The sequence below is a fragment of the Caloenas nicobarica genome, chromosome Z (assembly GCF_036013445.1).
Source record: "Caloenas nicobarica isolate bCalNic1 chromosome Z, bCalNic1.hap1, whole genome shotgun sequence".
NCBI lineage: Eukaryota > Metazoa > Chordata > Aves > Columbiformes > Columbidae > Caloenas > Caloenas nicobarica.
In genome coordinates this window covers 22,838,893-22,856,509 of record NC_088284.1, presented here as the reverse complement: position 1 = coordinate 22,856,509, position 17,617 = coordinate 22,838,893, and the positions used below count along the sequence as shown (strand labels likewise).

The 17,617-nt window shown below is 41.0% G+C and overlaps 1 protein-coding gene across 1 annotated transcript in view; it reads left to right on the top strand.

Moving 5' to 3' along the window:
- PLCXD3 (phosphatidylinositol specific phospholipase C X domain containing 3) overlaps positions 1-17,617 on the top strand; it is an 83,987-nt gene that overhangs the window by 41,161 nt on the left and 25,209 nt on the right. The window lies entirely within an intron of this gene.

Sequence of the window (17,617 nt, the reverse complement as noted above, 5' to 3'; positions counted from 1 at the left end):
TGGCTGATTGCCAGTTGCAGGAACAGATTTAGGAGCTTCCTGCAAATTTTAATTTTTGATGAATATGTTTAGATTTCAAAACATGCCCTCTGATAAGAGGTATTTATTCTTTGTTTGTATGTCAGTACTGTTGCTATGATAGTAACAGAAGATTGGACTAGGTGTTTGTCATAGGTGAGAAATAATTTGCCATACAATTATTTTGATACATTCTTCTTAAAACATTGAACGTTTTCACTGAAAGTTTCACAGTTGTGAGGACAGAACAAAATAGACTCTGCAAAAAGGCCTCTTGCGTTGTACGTGGGATCTGTCCAACCAGTGATGGCACTACCAGGGCAGGAGGGAAGGACAATGTCCTCCTCATGGCACCATCTGGAGCACCCTGTGCCTCTGAGGATGAAATAAAGGCTCTGCAGCTGCTGCCATGGCTGTGTTTGGCTTGCTGGACTGGCCTCGCTGTGCCTGGCTCCCTGTGGGTTTGTGGGCTGGAGGGTGGCAATGCAGTGTGGTGACTCTTGAGAGCGAGTGGGATATCCTTATGGTGTGTGACAGGCTTTAACAAGCCTGTTAAGCCATTGATTGAGACTCTACTTGCACTAGGTCCAGCCTGAACTAAAAATTCAGCAATGCCTAGTTCCTACGTGGCACTTCTTACTAGGAGACTTCTAATGGGAGAGAGTGTATTAATATTGTCTGTTTTGCAAAAATGACAATTGGCCGATGAAGAGATTTCCACCAAAGTGCTAAATTTGTCTTCCACACCACCCTCTGGGTCACAGTTGTGTGTCAGAGGGATGGGGTGTCCTTGGAGCTTTGGTTCTATGTGCTCCACAGCTTCAGTGATGTCCCAGCAGGAGGACACTTCTACATCCAACAAAGAGGTTAAGGCTGTTAAAAAGCTTTTTAAACAAAGTTAAATATGGAGATCTAGGTCTCCGTCTAACTCGGTCCACCTTTAGATAATTGCAAGCGGCTTGCTGGGTTGTTTTTTTCCTAGTACATCTGTTCCTAAAAGAAGTAACAAGGACTTTTTTTTTGAAAGACCTCAGTTACTCAAAATTTGTCAAATTCTTGAATTAATATATATGTCTATAACTGGAAGAAAAACAGAAAAAAAAAGGCACTGTCTGATAAAAAGTTAGCTTTGACAGTCTCCTTGAAAAACAGCAATAATAGCAGCATGGAACAGCTGCTATTGTGTTTGGCTGTAGAGGGGGCTCTCGAACCGAGACACTGTCTGCTGGTGCCGTTTTATTAAAGAATTACTTAATGCTTTAAAGCAAAGGGTCTCTTTTCACACAGGGCACTCGCATTATCTCACAACTGGATCAGAAATGGGCCATCTTGAGCAAGTCCTTGCAAAAGTCTTGAAATAACCAGAATGACACAGAGCTAGAGGGTGAAGGGGAAGGGGATGTTCAGGCAGTTTGATCTGTGATATTTGTGCCTGAGTAGTAAGGGCAATCTCTATGCAGAAAAGAGTGATGCAGAAATTATTAGAGAATTCAAAGGAAGCATGAAAGAATTTGTGCTGGCATCATCACTGCACTGGAAGTGTCAGCTTTACCATTATCACCAGCTGTGGGACTCTTGTAGATAACAATATTTTGACTTCTAAGCTGAGGAAATGTCATGTTAACAGCAAAACACAGTCAGTCTAGGTGGACTGCAGTCACTGCCATGATGTTCAAAGAAAATGTAGCTTTTTTGAGCTCAAGACTGAAAACATGCCATATTCAGATGCTTTGAAAGGTCCTTAAAATGCATTTACTAATTTGTAAGTTTTAGTATATCAAAATTGTCTTTTGAACCAGGGGGATGAAAATGGCTGAAATGAGTTAGAGAAAGGCTGAGGCTAGTATCCAGTTACATGTTAGGAAATTACTATGAAATGTTGTATTTATGTACTGTTAGTATGAAACAGCTAAACTAATTATTGTTTTTAAAAACATGAGCATATCTAGTGTAAATTAGATGTATCCTGAGCCTGGACAAAGTGCAAATCAGCTGAGTGTTCATTCAGTTAATCAATAGTACTGCCTGTGTTTTTTCATTCACTTCTTAATGCTAAATGGTAAACACTAACAGCCAGATCTGCAGCAGTCTAAATTGGCCTAATGGGTCATTAGAGCTTTACTGATAAATGCCAACTGGGAATCTGGTGTGGACTGTAGACTGGAAATTTAGGAAATGGAATACTGCTATTTTATAACTGTTTCATTCATTTCTTGTAATACTATGTATTGTATAGTGGCTTATTTGATTGCTGTATTGAATCAAACAGGGATACTGTTAGCAACAAATAATGCAAGAAGAACTGGATGGAAGTTGGACTGCTAGGCACAGTGTGTTTGACAGGACTCCAGGTTGATCGATCATGTGGGGCTTTAAACTGCCTGTTCAGTGATGGTAGAAGAGATGAGTAAAAGGCAGTGATTGACAGTTTGAATCCTCTCTATTCTGTGTATCTTTATTTGTTGCCATTCTGTTTACAAAATGAAATTATTAGTCTCTTTATGTTCCTGGACCAGAGAGGATGTGCCCCAGGTGATGTGACATTTTGCAGTTCTAGCTAAGAGTCTTCCAAGAGTGGCACTTGTAATGTTTGCCTGTATTACAGAGTGGTGTGGGTTTTTTTGTGGGGTTTTTTTGTTTGTTTGTGGGGTTTTATTGTTTGTTGTTTGGTTTTTTGTTTTTTTTTTTTTTTTTGGTTTGTTTTTTTTTTTTTTTAATTTTAATTTTTATTTTTTATTTGCTCTACCAGCCAAAATAGCATCCAAGTGAGGTGGTTTTCTGCCTGTTGGTTGAGATTGCGACCTTGCTTTAGGCCGCTGGTGTTTTGCTGTGTTTTCTTTTGCAGCCTTTCAGTACTTAAAAGGCGCCTGTAGGAAAGATGGGGACAGACTTTAGCAGGGCTTGTTGCAACAGGACAAGGGGTAATGGTTTTAAACTAAAGGAGAGAAAATTCAGCCCAGACATGAGGGAGAAACGTTTTACAATGAGAGTGGTAAGGTACTGGCCCAGGTTGCCCAGAGAGGTGGTAGATGCCCCATCCCTGGAGACGTTCAAGGCCAGGCTGGACGGGGCTCTGAGCAACCTGATCTGGTTGAAGGTGTCCCTGCTCACTGCAGGAGGCTTGGACTAGATGACCTTTGAAGGTCCCTTCCATCCCAAACTATTCTATGATTCTTTGCTTTTGTGTTATCTCTTGGTCCTCAAGGTAAAAAATGAAACAGGTCACTTGCGTGGTTAGGAAGATTATTCAGAGTTATAATTGAAAGCATGAAAACCTTGGAAAAGTGTATTATTAAGCCTCATTTTTTAGGGTTTATCCTTATTCAGAAGTCAGGTTGTGAACCTGTGGGGAAGAGGCAATGGCAGATTATCCCATACCTCTGTCTGGATGGCTCTTAAACATCTGCTGAGGTGTAACCCCTGTCAGAAAGGGGATGCTGCCTCATCAGAGCGTGGCTGGTCTGACAGTGCTTACTTGGACCATACTGGGCTGCAAACGTACCCAGCTTGGATAGGTTTTATTTTTAAACCTCTCTGATTTTTTGCAGAGAGGTGTCTTGTCTATCCACACTTCGCAGTCAGGGAGTGAAAATGCAGCTCATCTTTGTTTATGTTTGCATTTAGTAGTGACCAAATGAATAGTTTTATTACCTTGTTCTCTGCATTTTCCTTTTTCCACTGTTCACCTCTGTAATGCCTTTTGTCTCATTGTCTTCTAGTCTCACTGCACGAGGTTATTTTTCTGCCATTGATCTAGGGTTTTACAGGTGTTGTAGTTGCTTTTCTTCACTCAATGTGCAGCCAGTCACATTTTTAACTTCTGTGCGTGCTTATAGAAAGGTTAGTGGCTACATGTGACTGGAGATCTCCCATGAGAATCTGAGTGGCAAAGTGTGTTGCAAGAAGGTGGTGAAAGACATGAAGGCAGCACTGGCTGTGAGGAGGACATGCTCTGACACCTGCCACAGACTCTGGGCGCCAGCATGCTCAGGGTGTGTCATTGTATGATGGTTCATGATGTCTTGCAGCCAGCATCTTATGAAAGCCACAACTGTCTTGAACTCTCACATGCAAAATCTTTGAGGTTATTTTCCTTGTTCTGCAGTTGGGCTTAAAAGTCAAATACTGATTATGTGGAGGAGACAGTGAGACCTCCTAGGAAGGTTTTTTCCTCTGTAGTGCTTTGCCTGGGAGTCGTGGTAAATCAGTGGCTATACGTAGTGAAATAGAGCTGTGCTATATTTGCAGACCTCTGGGCTTAAGAAAGCCAGCGACACCGTGGTGTGGTTACGTGGTGGGAGGGTTCTGTTTATGGCCTACTGAATGAGTCCATGTGCTTCCTCATGGCAGTGCTGCTCCAGTTGCCCATTGTCTTGCACACTGTTGAGTTACAGTAAAGCAAACTGACTGCAGGGGACCCCGTGGGCTAGAGGGATGCTATATTTGTATGTACATAACTGGTGACTTCCTTCAAGTGCTTAGGGCTGTTTTTCTGGATTTTTTGCAGGAACAAATGCTTTGGCAAAGATGACATAGTGTTTTCCATTCACGTCTCAGGGCCCCAGGGATAATATTTCATTATTTTCCTCTAGTGAACATGAAGCCAAACATTGCAGTGTTTTTGCTTATAGTTGAGGAGACCTTGCATGAGAGAGACTTATTCTAGAGCATCTGGTCTCGGGAGACATGTCTTGCATTCAGTGCAGTGGCTAAGGGAGTTATTTTGTTTGCAGCAGTTTGTCAAATGTGCCAGGCAATAAACAAAAGTAGAGCAATGTCTAATGTAAGGATTTGAGGCAACCAAAGGATAAGGAAAGGTGCAGAGCAAGGGGAGTGGTAACACTTTACATGCCTTCTTCTTCTTGCCCTTCCTTTGCAGTATTTTACATCCTTTTGTTATCTTTTGTTAGCTTTTGTGTGGTCAGTCAGCGAAGTTTATATGGACAGCTTACTAAAAGTGTTTTTTGAGAGGGTTTGTATGTGAAAGCCTTTGCAAACTGATTCAAAAAAGAGAATAATATTTTTCCCACCTGTTTTCCCAGCTTTCTCCCACAAGAGTCAGATGAACTGCTCAAATTTGCCACAGCTTTTCAAACTCAGTGACTGAGACAACGAAAAATAATCTAGCCTGGATTTCTTGCATGGTAATAGAAAACTCTGTCGATATCATCCCTAGGACAGACCATCCTGGAGTGCTGATAAACTGACTGTCAGTACACTTGTTACAGTGCTGGAGGAGTCCTTATTCTCTGTGTTGCAGGCATCCTTGCAGCAGAATTTGATGCTTGTTCAAACAATTAGAAGGATCTTCCCTTTTAAAGTTCTGTGTAGATCCATGTAAGATGGCAGTGGCTTTCTTATAGGGATCTTCAAAGTAACAGAAAACCTGTTTTAAGGTATCATTCTTCCACTGGCTTTGCAATGCAATCTCATGTTATCCAGCCACACCTCCTGTTTTTTCCTTTTCTTGGCCTTAAAATTATAGGTAAAGATGCAGAAAATGCATATGCTGTGCAAGTAACTTTTATCAGCTAGATCACTAGAACTCTTCCATAGTGATGCTTAGATTTAATCGCAAATACTGCACTTTTTTTTTTAAGATAGAGAAGGGAGAGCACAATGAAATAACAACTATACTGAGGCTAATACACATATCAATGCAGCCAAGACTTAGGAAAGGGCTCTACTGCATATATGGCAGAGAAAAAAAGTATATCAAAGAAGAGGGGAGAGGCAAGAGATGGGGGAAATGCAAAATCAAGTATCCAAATTGTTCTGTGTTGCAAGTGGCAAAAGAGAGATCTGTGTAATCAGAAACAATTATTTCAAGGGAAATGTATTTTGTTACCAAGAGTATTAAAGGATGTTTTCCATTAAAATGTATCAAATAAATAAAAGCACAAAAAGCAGAGGTTGTCTGGTTTGATCCTATTTTAGAGTGTGAACATTGAAATACTTGTGGCTGTACATAATAAGTACTGCTTTATGTGTGCATGGAGAGGAAGGGTTATGAACCGATCAACAGCCTGCTCTCTTTTTTTTTTAAAGTTGCGTACTGCCCTTCAAGGTTGTCCTGTCAGTGGTAGCATTAGGATTATGAACAAGAACTATGATCGGAAGGCACTGGCTGTGTGGAGATGCCATTTTGTGTGCTCAGCAGAACTGCCTGGGGTCATCACAGCTTCTCATTACTCCCAAAGCTATTGGCTCACAATTCGAGTGCTGCTGATTGCCCCAGGAGATAGGACTCAGATGCTGATGACATACTCAGGCAGACTGAGCTGGTGGTGGAATAAAATATGCCCCAAACTATTTCTGGCACATTAATTTTATGCTTAGAATCAGATATACCTATTGCTATTTTTTCTTCCCTGGCATGTTCACATTCTTGTATGCTAGTCTCTGAATTATGAAGAAAAATAGATAATATGGTACTTTTGAGACTAGCATTTAACTAAAATGTCAGATCTGATAGAGATCTCTGGTGCATCTGAACACACAGCCATGAGCTTGCAGAGCAAAAAGAAACAAACAGTATGTAGATGTGTTTGCAGTGTTCCCAAAAAAGCAAAAACATGGACAAATTGTCATTGGTGGAGTGCTGGTGATAGTAGCTACAGCTCTGCCTGCAAGTATTTTATTTCCAAGTGATTAGATAAATAATTCATCTTCAGATTATAGTTGGCCATAAAATACAAGGTTGTATGTGGTGCTTATTAATGTGATACAGAATATTCTATTCAATCTTCACATATGCAGTCAAATTCATAAATGAAAAGGCCATGCCAGTCTGCCTGTCACAGCGCTTGACCTGCATCATGCAAGCCATAGTGTTGTGTCCAGTCTGCTCTTGAAGATGCAACTTTTGATGATCTTAAACTGTATGTTCTCGGTGTCTGGTCAATCCTGATGCAAAGATTATTTAAAAAAATTGGTAGTTACTCTTGCTGTGCCAGAAATAAGAGCCAATTTACTGATTTTTGTGAGTTCAAGTTGAAGTTCTTGTTCCAGGAATCTTGCTGGGTTTTAGCCTGATAGGTGAAGGGAGCCACCTTCTACTACAGAATTTCTGCTATGTATCTGCTCAGAAGCCATTGCGAAATTATCTTTACAGTTTCATTTGACTAAACAAATAAAATTAACTTTTTTCTGGCTTATTGTAGGAGAGGTTTTAAAAGTTTTAAGGCTTTTGCACCTTTTAAAATTTGCACTGCAGTGCACAAACCTCCAAAAGTTGGGGTGTTTATTGCATTTGGTATATGCACAGGTGATATTACTGGCTTCCTCCTCCACCTTTTCTTCTGTGTACAGCTGAGAGGTTTAGATCACATTTGTAAAAAATATTGGGAAAGGCACACCAGCTGATCCTTTCAGTCCTCAACATGATCATTTTGACTTCTACATCTCTAATGCAAAAATGTTCCCCATGCTGTTTGCATTTAGATGTCTGCAGGAAATCTGACTTGCGCTCGACAGATCAGTGGGGTTTGGCTCTAGCGGCCGTGGAGATAGAGAGAGGTGGTGAGCAGTGCAGCTGCTCAGAGCTTGCCCTGCTGCTGCTGTGGCCTTGTGCTTGGCTCTCCACTGGGCTGATTAAATGTGAGAATTAGCGTGATCAGCTCTGCGCTGTGGCTTGATCTTGCAGCCCCTTTTCAGGTTTCCAGTGGTGTTAATCCTACATTTGTCAGAGTAAAGGCTGTTGTGTTTAGAGCCAACATTTGGTGAAACTAATAATTCACTTCATGGCGAACTTTTAGAGTAGTGTAATCTGGGGCTCTTGGAAAGTGCCTGCCATTCATGTATTGCTCCACCGTGCTGCCTCCTGTGTGCTGGCTGCATGAAGCCTGCAATAAAATATTTCTGGAGGTGGTTTGACTGGGAAGAGGTAGGAGGCTATCTACAATTAGCAGTGTCTCAGAAGACATCACAGCACCTTCTCCTACACAAATAATAACAGGAAAGTAAAGAAGTTATTACGTGAGAGAGGAAACATGCTCTCAGGAGGGCAGCATGTGCTAATTTTCTCTTAAATAATAGTTTCTTTAGCAGAATTGGCCTCGTGTTGTCCATAGTTGTGAACGTGCTCACACTGGAGAGCTAGAAATACAATTACAGTTTGTTTTTTCTGATTTCTTTACTTTTCAACAGAGTACTGAGAGTTTGAAATGTGGAATTAACTGATGTAGTGTTCTATGAGAAACAAGAGCTTGTCTTTGTGTTTGCAGGAGGGATCTGTAAGAGTCTCAATGTGGAGACTTTTATGTACACTAAATGTAGTATGGATTGAATAATAAGTAACCTAATCAGATTTTTAGCAAAACTTCCCTGTCATACTGTGATAATTGCCAGTTATCTTGGGCCTTAAAGCCAAGTAAATCCTTCCCCACCTTCCAACAAGTCTGATTTTGGAAGTGGGTTCCTATAGGAAAGAAGCCTGAGGCAATGATCTTGGCTCAGTCTAGTGGCCAGAAACACTTCCCCAGTGCAGGCACTGCCATAGTCCACAAGCTGTCTCTCAGAAAACAACTTAAATTGTTAACAGCTTTGGCCTGAGTCAAGTGTGGTTCGTCGTGGTGATGGTGATTTCTGACAGTGTCAACAGTTGTAGGCTTCCCTTGAAGGCCATTGTAGCTGTGTTCAAAAGCACAAACCAAAATGATACTCATGAGTATTTTATAGATAAGGAGATGCCAGAAGAACAAGAGTAAGTAGTTAAAGTCCTTTTTTTTGCATGAAAATTGTATTTGTTTATAGAGAGGACAAAAACGTAGTCATTCCAGTTCTGAAAGGTGGTCACTAGATATGGGATGCCACCTCTAGACTACCAGTTCTTCTTTCTTCCTAGCTAAGAAGCTGGTTCAGACAGCTCTTTTTGAGCAGTCTTCAATGATTTGTAGTAATCTGTGCAAATATTTTTCTTTCTTTCTTTCACTTCTCTTTGGATGCAGGAGAAGCAGGGATTGGACCAGATGACCTACAGAGATCTCTTCCAAACTCAACTAATTTGTGGTTTTCTGAAGGATAAACTGTCTGTTCTGGATTACATTGATCAAAGAGCAGTTGCTATACACTGGGTTTTTAATGTTTTGTACTTTGCCACGTGTAGCTCTAGGCCGTGTCCATTGATCCAGTAGTTAGTGCATCTGTGGTTGTCCTGTCCTGTGACTAGCTGAGATGTTTTGGCTGAGAAATGCAGAGTTCCACCTATGGCAGAAGCAGTTTTAGAAACCATGCCTGGCAGAAGCTATCAAAATATGACTTTGAAGTGGTTTTTAATACAAAGTAGTTCTGCTCACCCTTGCAAGCAAACCATGTTAAAATGTTTGCATACTAATTACTGTGCACCTATCTGGTTGCTCAGATTGTCCCTTTGGCACACAACTTGGCCTGCAATAACAGTCCTGATAAGGCAGCACAGCACAGGCTCCTGATGTCATGGCCTTAGGCACAGGACCAAGGTCTGAGTTATGTTTATGTGCAATTCCGATGACTGGTCCAGGAGTCATGTGGTGATGAAGGGGAAAATGGACCTTTATTTCCTCCAGGAGATAAAGAAATGGAGGTTAAGGGGGAGGCTACTGGTTCTGTGATGCAAAAGGTCAGGAAGGAAGCAACTGTTTCCTTTTCTCACATTGTCACTGAGGTCTTCAAGGCAGAAAGGGATACAGGTGGAGAAAGAGAAGAGTTTATTGGAGGCAATAGTTCTGGCACAGAGGATGTGGACAGACTGGGGAATGGATATCTGATAAGTAAATTGTGATTGTGCTCTATTTGCAGCAGAACCTAAATTCTTGTGAATTTAATAGTCATATAACAAATGTTACTTTAATAGCTTCATTCTCTGTCACTCCTGTCACCTTTTTTGCTTACATTCTCAAACATGACCAGAATACATTTTCTCTTTTGTCACTGCTTGCCTCTTCTTGCTCTGCAGTATTTGATAACTTCAATTTATCTGGTGTTAATGTAACTCCAAAGCAATTTGGAATTCTGTTCTTCTGAAAGAAGCTAAGGCAAAATGAGGCTCTTTCTTGCAGACACTTGTGCACATAATTAAAATCATTCAAATAGTTAAGCATACTTAGAATTGGGCTCTGTGTTTGTACTTTATCAGTAATCTTCCATTGAAAACCAAAGTTAATTCATCCCTGTAGTTACAGTTTGAAAGAATTAAAATGCTTACTTAACACGTTAAAGATGTTGAGTTTGGAAGATTTAGTGGTCTATATATAAAGTTGTTTGTGCTGTAATGACCTGGAAAAAGATTCGATTTAAGAAGTGGAATGATTTGTGTTCATGTAACCTTACAGACTTTTCAATTTTATTTAATGGGCTTATTTTTAAAATGTCTTCATTTTGGTTTGTCTTTTTTTCAATAGAAACTTCATGGCTTTATATACAAAAAGCGAAATAGCTCTTCTGCTTTCACTGCTTGAGAGGGGGTGATTCAGTTTGATTTATGTATGGGCTAGCTCACCACCTACAAAATGGAGGCTTATAAAATGTTCTTTTCTCACTTTCTGATCAGACAATTCACCTGAATAAAACACAGACATTCTTACCTATTTTAAAAGTATTCCTCTCATGTAAAGAAAAGTCCAATTTTTTTTATTTTTAATGAAAATATCAATTTCCACAGTGAGACTAAGTTACGAGAATGTGTGGTGGTTTGGCTGGCCAGGACTCTGGAAAGAGCATCCACTGCTCTTGCTTTCCATTGAGAAGGTTTTCTGAGCCTTCAGAAAGCCAAAAGGTAGGTGTCATGCTGCTGGTGCTGCAGGCAACCTTGCCTGAAAAGCTGGGCTGATTCATGGGCAGGGAGGGAACTGCTTGTGGGTAAGGAGTTGTAGAAATCCCATGTGACTGTTGGAGGTTTATCTGGGGGAACAAGACTCTGGATGAGCTTCCTCGCCAGGTACCTGCACCCTTGGCTAACCATAGAGGTTTGGCTGGTTGTGACCATGGCATTTGGGTGGGTGAGACCTGGGAGCTGGCCAGCTCTGTCTCTGCAGGCTTCTTAATTCAGGCACAAAACATAAGAGAAGTTTTGGGGATTGCTTTCTCTCCCTATATCTCCCTGGGATCAGATACATAGCCACTGGGCCTATCGGTACAAGAATGGGTCATACGTCTGCTCTTGTTTTTACTTTGACTCATTTATTTTCTGGATTTTTTAACTATCTGAGATAGTGTCTGCCTCTCTTCCTATGCCTTTGGGTCGTGGAGAGCTGAGTGTATATAGGTGGCTGAGCTCTGTGATCTTTGGCTGGTGTCAGGGGTGCACGACTGGTGATGGACACTAGAAGAACAGTTGATAAGTGAGGTGGTTACCTGTGGGGAAGCTGCGTCTCTGCACGATCTGTAATCTCTTTTTTTGCCTAGTTGTTTTTGGTTTGCTCTCCTGGGTAATCTTTTTATCAAATAAAACTTGTATCATCCAAAAGGTTTGAATGCTAAAGGTAACTGGACTTTGAAGTCTGAATTGCACTGCTCTTGGCCATACCTCTTGATTTCCTGGGATGTGCTGTGGCTTTGATGGATAGAACAGTGCTCAACAATCTTAAAAAGGTGGAAACACAATAATGAGGTGGACCAGCTCTAGTGTTCACGACTAGGCTTTGCTATTCCTTGAAATTGCAGTGTGACTAGGTGAAGATTCATAGGTCTTTTTCCATGCTTGCTTGATTTTTTTTAAGGCCAAATAGGTCAGTGAGAACAAATCAAATGGAACTACAAGAACAAGTGCATTGGTCTCCTGTGTACCAGAGGTCATGGAATTTGTCCTAGCTGTTGTCCACAGCATCGAAGAAATGTTTTCTGATCTGCTGTCAGTCACTGTAGAGCCCTCATTGACAAGGATGCTTTCAAGAATGTTAGGCTGCACCTCGTGACATTTTAGGGACAGCCACCAAATGGCATCTCCTCAGGATAGGAAGACAACAGCAGCTAAAGCTCGTAACAACGCCCAAAGCAGCAGTAAAAGACTCCACTTGCAACAGCTGTTGGATAACTCCTGATGCAGAGACAAGAGGATCTTGAAATCTGTGGGAGAAGGGGAAGAGAGTAAAATATGCCAAAACCTTAAAATTTGCTTCTCTGTGTTTTTTCTGTGACTTGTGGATCTCCAAGGTGTGATTACTGTCAGGCAGTGCTGTTCGGTTCATTGCGTCTGTTTTAGGTGGTTTACCAGGCTGTTGTGACGAGGGATGGCCAGAGCCAACAGTGAGGCGAGGAGAGGGCACAGTGGAGTTCAGCTACGCTTGGCGGCTTTATGAATGATACATTAAATCTTAGCCACCAAAAATAGTAGTTTTGCTGTGCCTTGTTGTAAATCTCCATGGGACTGAAGAAACAATTCTGAACTGAAACACACTCTCCCTGAGGGACTTTTTTCAACTCTGAGCCCAATTATTTTTTAAATGGGGGCTTTGGCCCTCCAGGGAAGCCGTAAATATGTCCATAGCTGAGCTGTAGTGGATTATATATTCCCGATTGTCCTGCTAAGGGAATTCTGTAAAGAAAACAGGAGACCATTCTCCCTAGTAAAAGTACTAGCAGCTGTTATCTTGCAGTCTAAGTGATACTGCACATTTTACTCTTGAATATCTAAATTATTTTGGCCACATCTAAGTTCATGAAATTTTTATGTCTTGGTGGTTGAAACTGGCCAGTTTTGTTCTTTGGATCATGGCTGGTGCAGACATTTTAAGTGTCTCTTGATAATTGCTCCTAAGGTTGAGAAACCAGAAACAAATCTTTTTTATTTTTTTTTAATTTTTTTTTTTAATCTTGTGGCAGGAGGGAATAAAGAGACACAGGATAATTTGTGTTGGAAAGGAGCTTCAGAAGTCACCTGGTTGATCCCCTACTCAAGGCAGAGCTGCCTCCAAGTTAGATGAGCTATTGAGCCAAGCGTTGAGAACCAGGCATGGAGTCCAGCCCTGCTGGGCTCCCACTCCAGGGCTTAACTAGTCTTGTGGGGAAGTTGTTTTTTCCTGATGTCCAGGTGAACAAGTCTTTTTCTGCAGTGTGGCTTTCTAGGCAGTTTGTCCCGAGTTGTGCTACTGAATGGAGTTGTCTGCCCTGGGTCCATCTTGCCTGTGAACTTCTTAATGTTCCTGTCATCAAGCTGCTCTCCTGAGCTGGAGTTTCTCTGAATACCAGCTTTCCCCTCGAGAGCATTAACCTCTTCCCACAAGTTGGTTTCAGCTGTAAACTTTCTGAGGGTGCTCCCCATCATGTTGTCAGTGTCATCGATGAAGATGTTAAACAGAATTAGCTTGCAATCCACTGCAAGTTAGACTTTGAACCTTCAGTCACAACCTTTTGAGTCTGATGGTCCAGGCAGCTTTTTGCATACCTTATAGTGCAGTTGCCTAGTTGGTATCTTCCCAGTTAGACTGCAAGCATATGACGGGAGACTGTGTCAAAAGCCTTGCTGAAGTAAAAGGAAAAGTTTGTTTACCTCAAAGCCAGTCATTCTCTCCTAGAAGACAGTCAGGTTGGTCAGTCATGATTTGCTCTTGCTAAGTCTGTGGTAGCTGTTCCCAGTCACCTTTTTACCATTCATAAACTGGAAATGGTTTCCATGAGGACTTGCTCTGTGATCTTCCCTGGGACTGAAATGAATCCAGGCTGCTTTCCTGCTTTCCCATTTCAAAGATGGTTGTAACTTTTGTAACATGGCCTGCCGACGGTGAGAGATGACAGCCTTACAGTGATCCTGGCCTGCACCTTCTGCATGTTCAGATGAATCCTGTCTTGTCCCAACTACTTATGTGTGTCTAATCTATGTAAGTAATTGTTAACTCAGTGATGTTTTACTAATGAGAAGCAGTTTGAAAAAGATATAGTGCTAGGCAGAGAGACATGGCGTGCTCAAGAGCAGACCTTGCCAGTGAGACTAAGGCAAGGAAGACACCAAGTACTTCAGTGTCCCCTTCCCTGTCCCATATTATGAGGTCTCCTGCCCTGTTCAGTAGTGACCCAGCATTCTTCTTGCTCCTTTTTGCTGCTGGTGTATCTGCAGGAGCTCTCTGCTGTGTTTCCCATCTCCTGCAGGAACTCCAGCTAAGCTGTGCCCTTCCTAACTCCCGCTGTACATTGTTTCTCTGTTCCTCCCAGGAAGTCTGTCCATGCTTACACCTTTTGTACGTGGCTGTTAATGTCTGAGTTCATTCAGGAGTTATTAATTCAGCCAAACTTGCCTCCTGCCTTACCTTTTTGTTTTCTTGCACACTGTTCATGTGCTTTAGAGACATTGTCTTTCAAGTTCAACAGTTTCTTCTGAGTCCCTTGGCACTTAATTCTCCCATAGGCTACCCCTTACCAATTTCCTGAACAAGCTAAGACTGCTTCTCTGAAATGTAGGGTCTTTATTCTGCTATTTGCCTTACTTGTTTTCCTCAGTATTTTAAATTCTTGTATCACCTCATATTCACTCTGGTGAAGGCTGCTGTCAGCCTTCATGTCCCTAGCCATATTTTCCTTAATTCATACCCTGTTCAGCACTGTGCCTTAAAGAAGTGCCTGCAGAAAAAAAAAAAGTCTTTGATGCTCTCCAGATTGCCTGTGTCCTGCTGTTCTGCTCTTCCAGCAAACGTCTCCCTGTGAAAACAAGCCCTGTAATTGTGAGGCTTCCATTTTTTTAAAGAAGGCTTTGTCCACTTTCTTTTCTTGACTGCGTAGTCTGTAGCATATGCACACCATGTCTACCCCTTGTTTGCCATCCCTGTGATCCTGATCGACGAGCCTTCATCCTTGACTCCTTGGATCAGCATTATGTTGTGTTGTTAAACTAGTGAGAAAACACTGTGCGATATTTTAAGGAAGTGCTAGACACTTAGTAAACTGGTGAGAAAATATGTTTGCACACAAGAGGAATATCAGCTTATTCCTCCTCCCTGCATGACTTGGGACAAGCTCTATGTGCTTGCAGTGAAGTCTTGTAGAGACTGTCCCGTACATTAGGTCAATGTATCCCCTGCCCAACTATGATAAAGATAGCTGATGTACAAGCACTGCTGGCTTCCATATATTGGAGGTGTCAATGCATATTTCTGAATGTACCCTGCATCCTGTCTTCATGGGACGTGAGGATTGGTGATACAGAGAACCTGAAAGTCCACTTCCCAGTGGCAAAGTAGGATGGGAATGTCCCCATCCACCAAAGTAATGTTGGAAGGAAACCTGGTTGCTAAAAACAAGTGTATGTTTGTACAGAATTCTCTCATTACTAGGAACACACTGATTTTTCAGCATGACAGTGGAAAAGAACATACAAAAATACTCTAAATTGCTCTGCCCAGTGTAAGGATTTTGAATTTCCCCAATTATATCAGTAAACTGGTTAAGCCAGAGGACAGGATGAAGGCAAAAGGAAATGTGAATGTGTGCGTGATGAAAATAAATATTTAAATGACCTGTTCAAATTACATATATATATAGCAAGACAAAACATTTGCTGTATTTTTCTATCAGGAGGAATCTTTACATACTCTTGAATAGCTGACATCTGCTTCATTCACTGCCAGCCAAGTCAAGACATTTTCTTTTTGTACTATTTAATAGGGTTTCCTTGTTTGCATTACAAAACATGAACGTTCTTAGTGCACTGTGTGCTCTTTTCTGTACCTTCCACATAGGAATCCTTATTTTTACGATCAAATGTGTGCATGAAGACATTAATTAAGAAAAAAATATTTTTCTAAACTGTCCTTCTTATAAAGCCCAGTTGTGTCTAACTGTGGTGTTTCCCCACCACTACACTCTATTTCTCTGTGTTTTTCATTACCAGTAGCTAAAAGCTACCTGCTGACAAGTTGTTCACCTTAGTTTTCTGCTGTGAGAACTGTCCTGCCTCTCTTAACTTAAGCAGTCCCATGGCTGTAGAATATACAATAAAGAACAAATAGTTTAATTCATCTTAATACCATTTTGAGCCTACTGCTGCAGTCAGTTGATCATGCTTACACAAGTACTTATTCTGACATAAAATCCTACTGAAATAAAAGGGACTTCAACGGCCAAAGTGAGAGTTTCCAAGACCCATCCCTTGCTAATATCAATAACTATGCCTTATTTTAAACAAGACTGGATTTGCTTTGATTTCTAGATTAGTGTGGGTTACATTGAGCAGAACATTTAATGTATCTCATTGATTTTCCCTGTAATACTGTTGAAACACAAGTGGCTGCTCTAATCATTTGTTTTACCATTAAAATTCTGCATGCAGATCTGGTCCCCTGGAGTATCAGTGTGTAACCAGATACTCAATGATCTAATCAGGTTTTGCAAGGAATATGCTACTGCTTTAACACTTAGCAGTGGAAATCTTCATCAAAATGGAAAATTTATCTAATATTTAAAGTCAAATGCAGTTCAAAGAGACAACCATGAAAAGCAGGGGTGTGCAAAATTTTAAGACATTTCTGAGATTAAACAAAGCCAAATCCAAGCCAGAGTCTAAGATGATTTGTCATGACTCCATTTATTGTTAAAGAAGAAAATGTTATACTGTCGCTTCAGTTTACAGGGTTTGTTCTAGTTCAGTTAAAATAGCATTGCCATCAGAAATGACTGACTAGCAGGATTTCATTAGTGTGATACTTATTTGCCACAGCATGTGTGCTTTGGAAAGTAATTTTGAAAAACACCTACAAAAGCATCAAGCAGCAGGCAAGACCTGTGCTCTGAACTCATTTTGATGCTAGGATTTGGATCTCGGAGGGCCTAGTGCTACAGTCCATTTCAGAAATACAAGTCCAGCTGACCTTGAAGGAGTTCTGCAAGTGGTGTGATGTAGGCTGAGGAGCAGACATGCTTACCATATCAAGTCTAACCAGAAGCATCCCCTTCGGCTGGGACAGCAGGAGTGTGGCTCTGTCTGCAGCCAGACAGTATTTCTGTTTAAACTGCCAGATTTCACTACCAGGTATTCAGAAAGCTGATGGTAGGCAAGGGTGATGAGCATCTCCTACGGTCAGCTCATCTCTCCATAAAGCAAGAGGAAGTCCTTTACAGAGGAATGATCATGTGTTTGCTTGTTCTTAGATTCACCATCTGCTTTCATGTAAATGCTGAGCAAAATATGTTTGGTTTTGGTTTGGTTTGGTTTTAGGGTGGTGGGGTTTTTTTGTTTGTTTGGTTTGGTTTTTGGTTTGTTTTTTTTAGTGGACATACCTTGAGACAGAGGGAGTTTTGTGTAGCAAATTGTCTTACACACTTCTTTTCAGCTTTGTTATGTTATGGAAAATGATAACTTCTGTACATAGACATGCTAAGTAGTATGTCTTGTTCTTGTCAAGAGCATGCAGTGAAGTTTCTGTATTTTATCAGTAGAATGCAGTGTTATCCTTGGCTCTATCTGTTGTACTTACGTAGCAAAGGAAAGCAAAAAAATTTAGATGTCAATTTAAGAAGGAAAACGACATTCAGTAACCTTGTTGATGACCAGATCAGACTGGAAATAAGATAAAAGTTGCAAAGTTTCATGTCCTTTGTATTTTTCAACTCATATTTTAGCTGTCTATAAAAGTGTATGGGAGATGTTGTTGGATTGGTTTGGTTAATTCTTTGGTTCTGCAAACTAGACAGTGCA